Genomic DNA, 6,564 nt, shown 5'->3' on the forward strand with positions numbered 1-6,564 from the left:
ATGAACTCATCTACTCCCATCTTTACCCCAGCCTCTTTACAGAGCAAGGAGATCAAGCTTGGGTAAGCCAGCTTGGCTTCAGTGGAATTCTTGTTTGCAATTGTGTAGATCTCACAAGCAATCACATGATGCACCTCCACTGCTTTTCCAAGCATAATACAGTGAATCATCACTGCTCTCTTGATGGTGACCTCAGAACGGTTGCTAGTGGGCAATATGGAACGCCCAATAAAGTCTAGCCAACCTCTTGCAATTGGCTTGAGGTCTCCCCTCTTGAGTTGGTTTGGGACACCCTTAGAATTGGTTATCCACTTAGTTCCAGGGAGGCATATGTCCTCTAGAACTTGATCCAACCCCTTATCTACTCTCACCATCCTCCTATTGAAGGAATCAGGATCATCTTGTAGTTGAGGTAACTTGAAGATTTCTCTTATTTTGTCCAGATGGAAGTACATAACTTTCCCTCTGACCATGGTTCTGTGGGTAGGAAAAGCGGTTCCAGTCATTCTTTGCTTATCTGTGAGCCACAGATTTGAGTAGAATTCCTGAACCATGTTCCTTCCAACCTTTGTCTCAGGATTGGTCAGAACTTCCCAACCTCTGTTTCGAATTTGCTCTTGGATCTCCGGATATTCATCTTCTTTCAGATCAAATTTAACTTCCGGGATCACTGACCTCAGTCCCATTATTTTGTGATAATGGTCCTCATGTTCTTTGGTTAAGAACTTCTCTTCATTCCAAAGATTCTTTGGATTGGTCTCTTTCCTTCCTCTTGAGTTGGTTTGTTTTCCCTTGGGAGCCATGATATTGATGAATCTTGGCTTAGTGATCACGGAAAAGCACACCAAACTTAGAGGTTTTGCTTGTCCTCAAGCAAAAAGAAAAGAAATAAGAGAAGAGAGAGAGAGAGGGAGAGAAAATTCGAATGGTGTGAGGAAGGAGGGGTGAGGAACGTTCATTTATAGAGTGGGGGGAGGAGAATTTCGAAAACAAAAGAGAGATTTGAAAGGAAATTTGAAAAGATATGAAAGATTTTTGAGAAAAGGGTGAGTTTTTGAAGAAGATTTGGGATTATTTTGAAATAGATTTGAAAAATTGTTTTGATTTTTGAAGATTTGAAAGTGAATAATGAATGATTGAAGTGTGATTTTGTAGAAAAGTATGGGTGAGAAAAGGAAAGTTTGAAAAAATCTGAGTTGAAAACAAAAATGTGGTCCCCCCACCAAGCTGGTGTTAAACGCCCAGAATGGCACCCATTCTGGCGTTTAACGCCCATTTGTTGCCCCTTTTGGGCGTTTAACGCCCAGCCAGGTACCCTGGCTGGCGTTAAACGCCAGAAAACCTTCCTCACTGGGCGTTTTTCTGAACGCCCAGTGATGCTGCACACCTGGCGTTAAACGCCCAGAATGGTGCCCCTTCTGGCGTTTAACGCCCAGAATGGTACCATTACTGGCGTTAAACGCCCCGAATGGTGCCCATTCTGGCGTTTAACGCCCAAAATGCCCCTTACTGGCGTTTTTTCGCCAGTAAGCTCATTTTCTCTGCTTTTTGAGCTGAATCCTTCTGTAACTCTGTGAATTCCTTCATTTTTGATACTTGCCTCTGTAAGAACTAATCGTACAACTTCCTAATGACTGGGTTGCCTCCCAGCAAGCGCTTCTTTACTGTCTTTAGCTGGACTTTCACTGAGAATCACTCAAGTCTCAGTTTTGAGCATTCCTGCTCAAAATTTCCTTCAAGATAGTGTTTGATCCTCTGTCCATTAACAATGAACTTACTGTCAGAATCAATATCCTGAAGCTCAACATACCCATATGGTGACACTTTTGTAATCACATATGGACCCCTCCACCGGGATTTGAGTTTTCCTGGAAACAGTCTGAGCCTAGAGTTGAAGAGCAGAACTTTTTGTCCTGGTTCAAAGACTCTGGTTGACAATCTCTTGTCATGCCACTTCTTTGCCTTTTCCTTATAGATCTTAGCATTTTCAAAGGCATTGAGTCTGAACTCCTCTAGCTCATTTAGCTGGAGCAGTCTTTTCTCACCAGCTAACTGTGCATCCATGTTTAGGAATCTGGTTGCCCAGTAGGCTTTATGTTCCAGTTCCACAGGCAAATGGCAGGCCTTTCCATACACCAATTGGTATGGAGAGGTGCCTATAGGAGTCTTGAATGCTGTTCTGTATGCCCACAGAGCATCATCCAAGCTCTTTGCCCAATCCTTTCTTCGGGACATCACAGTCCGTTCCAGGATTCTTTTTAGCTCTCTGTTAGAGACTTCAGCTTGCCCATTTGTCTGTGGATGATACGGAGTTGCCACTTTATGGCTGATTCCATATCTAACCATAGCAGAGTATAGCTGTTTATTGCAGAAATGAGTACCCCCATCACTGATTAGTACTCTAGGGACGCCAAACCTGCTGAAAATGTTTTTCTGGAGGAATTTCAGCACGGTTTTGGTATCATTAGTGGGTGTAGCAATTGCTTCTACCCACTTAGATACATAGTCCACTGCCACCAGAATGTAAGTGTTTGAGTATGATGGTGGGAATGGCCCCATGAAGTCAATTCCCCATACATCAAACAGCTCTATCTCTAATATCCCTTGTTGAGGCATGGCATATCCGTGAGGCAGGTTACCAGCTCTTTGGCAACTGTCACAGTTACGCACAAACTCTCGGGAATCTTTATAGAGAGTAGGCCAGTAGAAGCCGCACTGGAGAACTTTAGTGGCTGTTCGCTCACTTCCAAAGTGTCCCCCATACTGTGATCCATGGCAGTGCCATAGGATCCTTCGTGCTTCCTCTCTGGGTATACACCTGCGGATCACTCCGTCAGCACATCTCTTAAAGAGATATGGTTCATCCCAAAGGTAGTACTTGGCATCTGAAATTAGTTTCTTTCTTTGCACATAACTGTACTCCTTGGGTATGAACCTCACAGCTTTATAATTTGCAATGTCTGCAAACCATGGAGCTTCCTGAATGGCAAAGAGTTGCTCATCTGGGAAGGTCTCAGAGATCTCAGTAGAAGGGAGGGACGCCCCAGCTACTGGCTCTATTCTGGACAGATGATCTGCCACTTGGTTCTCTGTCCCTTTTCTGTCTCTTATTTCTATATCAAACTCTTGCAGAAGCAACACCCATCTGATAAGCCTGGGTTTTGAATCCTGCTTTGTGAGTAAGTATTTAAGAGCAGCATGGTCAGTGTACACAATCACCTTTGATCCCACTAAGTAGGATCTAAACTTGTCAATGGCATAGACCACTGCAAGTAATTCTTTTTCTGTGGTTGTGTAATTCTTCTGTGCATCATTTAGAACACGGCTGGCATAATAAATGACATGCAGAAGTTTGTTATGCCTCTGTCCCAACACTGCACCAATGGCATGATCACTGGCATCACACATTAATTCAAATGGTAATGCCCAATCTGGTGCAGAGATGACTGGTGCTGTGACCAGCTTAGCTTTCAGGGTCTCAAATGCCTGCAAACACTGTGTGTCAAACACAAATGGTGTGTCAGCAGCTAGCAGGTTACTCAGAGGTTTAGCAATTTTCGAAAAATCCTTGATAAACCTTCTGTAGAATCCTGCATGCCCCAGAAAGCTTCTGATTGCCTTAACATTGGCAGGTGGTGGTAATTTTTCAATTACTTCCACCTTTGCCTTATCCACCTCTATTCCCCTGCTTGAAATTTTGTGCCCAAGGACAATTCCTTCAGTCACCATAAAGTGACATTTCTCCCAGTTTAAAACCAGGTTGGTCTCTTGGCATCTTTTCAGGACAAGTGATAGGTGGTTAAGACAGGAGCTAAATGAGTCTCCATATACTGAAAAGTCATCCATGAAGACTTCCAGAAATTTCTCTACCATATCTGAGAAGATAGAGAGCATGCACCTCTGAAAGGTTGCAGGTGCATTGCACAGACCAAAAGGCATTCTCCTATAGGCAAACACGCCTGAAGGGCAGGTGAATGCTGTCTTCTCTTGGTCCTGAGGGTCTACTGCAATTTGGTTGTAGCCTGAATAGCCATCCAAAAAGCAGTAATAATCATGGCCAGCTAGTCTTTCTAGCATTTGGTCTATGAATGGTAAAGGAAAATGATCCTTTCTGGTGGCTGTATTGAGCCTTCTGTAGTCAATACACATGCGCCACCCTGTGACTGTCCTTGTAGGAACCAGTTCATTTTTTTCATTATGAACCACTGTCATGCCTCCCTTTTTGGGAACAACTTGGACAGGGCTCACCCATGGGCTGTCAGAAATAGGATAAATAATCCCAGCCTCCAGTAATTTAGTGACCTCTTTCTGCACCACCTCCTTCATGGCAGGATTTAGCCTCCTCTGTGGTTGAACCACTGGTTTGGCATTATCCTCCAACAGGATCTTGTGCATGCATCTGGCTGGGCTAATGCCCTTGAGATCACTTATGGACCACCCAAGAGCTGTCTGTGTGTCCTTAGCACTTTAATCAGTGCTTCCTCTTCCTGTGAATTTAAAGCAGAGCTTATAATCACTGGAAAAGTATCACCCTCTCCCAGAAATGCATATTTCAGGGATGGTGGTAATGGCTTGAGTTCAGGCTTAGGAGGCTTATCTTCCTCCTGAGGAATTTTCGAAAATTCCTTTGCCTCTTCTGGCTCTTCCTGATCAGTTGGAGCATCTTTGAAGACGTCCTCAAGCTCTGATTCTAGGCTTTCAGCCATATTGATCTCTTCTACCAGAGAGTCAATAATGTCAGCGCCCATGCAGTCCTCTGGTGTGTCTGGATGCTGCATAGCTTTTACAGCATTCAACTTGAACTCATCCTCATTGACTCTCAAGGTTACTTCCCCCTTTTGTACATCAATGAGAGTTCGTCCAGTTGCTAGGAAAGGTCTTCCTAGAATGAGAGTTGCACTTTTGTGCTCCTCCATTTCCAGCACCACAAAGTCAGTTGGAAAGGCAAATGGCCCAACCTTGACAATCATGTCCTCTATTATGCCTGATGGGTGTTTAATGGAGCCATCAGCAAGTTGGAGGCATATCCTGGTTGGTTTGACTTCTCCAATCAACCCAAGCTTTCTGATAGTGGATGCAGGTATTAAGTTAATACTTGCTCCAAGATCACATAAGGCTACCTTGGTGTAAGTGCCTTCCAATGTGCATGGTATCAGAAAGCTTCCAGGATCTTGAAGCTTTTCTGGTAAGCTTTTTAGAATGACTGCACTGCATTCTTCAGTGAGAAATACTTTTTCAGTTTCTCTCCAATCCTTCTTATGACTTAAGATCTCTTTCATGAACTTAGCATAAGAGGGTATTTGCTCAAGTGCCTCTGCAAAAGGAATCTTTATTTCAAGAGTCCTTAAATAGTCTGCAAAGCGGGCAAATTGCTTATCCTGTTCCGCTTTGCGGAGTTTCTGAGGATAAGGCATCTTGGCTTGATATTCTTCAACCTTAGATGCTGCAGGTTTATTCCTTACAGAAGTGGTTGAAGAAGCCTTGTTAGAGGGATTACTGTCAGCACTCTCAGGTGTCTGATTCTCCTGGGGCGTTTGAACGCCAGGAGTGGATGAAGTTTGGGCGTTAAACGCCAACTTCTCCCCCTTTTCTGGCGTTTGAACGCCAGAACTGGGCAGGGAATGGGCGTTTAACGCCAGCTTTCCTCCCTGTTCTGGCGTTTGAACGCCAATAATATTCCTCTCTGGGCTCTTACTGTCCTCAGAGGGATTTTGAACAGTGGCTTGGTCATCCTCTGTCAACTGTTCCTTAATTGACTTCTTGCTCTTTTGAGCTGTGGCATTCAGTGTTTTCCCACTCCTCAGTTGAACTGCTTGACATTCTTCTGTTATTTGTTTAGATATTTGCTGTTTTGCTTGATTCAACTGCAGTTCTATGCTCTTGTTAGCAACCTTAGTATCATGGAGCATTTCTTTAAATTCTGCTAACTGTTCAGTCATCAGGAGTAGTTGTTGATTAAGCTCATTCATCTGTTCTTGAGGATCAGGATCAGTGACTACTGCCATGACCTCTTCTTGTGGAACGAATTCCTTGCTAGAATATAAGTATTGGTTTCTAGCAACAATGTCTATAAGCTCTTGAGCTTCTTCAATTGTCTTCCTCATGTGTATAGATCCACCAGCTGAGTGGTCTAAAGACATCTGAGCTTTTTCTGTGAGCCCATAGTAGAAAATGTCTAACTGTACCCACTCTGAAAACATTTCAGAGGGACATTTTCTTAGCATACCTCTATACCTCTCCCAGGCATCATAAAGGGATTCATTATCCTCTTGTTTAAAGCCTTGGATGTCCAGCCTTAGCTGTGTCATCCTTTTTGGAGGGTAAAAATGATTCAGGAATTTTTCTGATAACTGTTTCCATGTCTTTATGCTTGCTGTAGGTTGGTTATTTAACCACCTTTTTGCTTGATCTTTTACAGCAAATGGAAACAGTAACAGTCTGTAGACATCCTGATCTACCTCTTTATCATGTATTGTGTCAGCAATTTGTAAGAACTGTGCCAGAAACTCAGTAGGTTCTTCCTCTGGAAGACCGGAATACTGGCAATTTTGCTGCACTATGATA

The sequence above is a fragment of the Arachis stenosperma genome, chromosome 4 (genome assembly GCF_014773155.1).
Source record: "Arachis stenosperma cultivar V10309 chromosome 4, arast.V10309.gnm1.PFL2, whole genome shotgun sequence".
Lineage (NCBI taxonomy): Eukaryota > Viridiplantae > Streptophyta > Magnoliopsida > Fabales > Fabaceae > Arachis > Arachis stenosperma.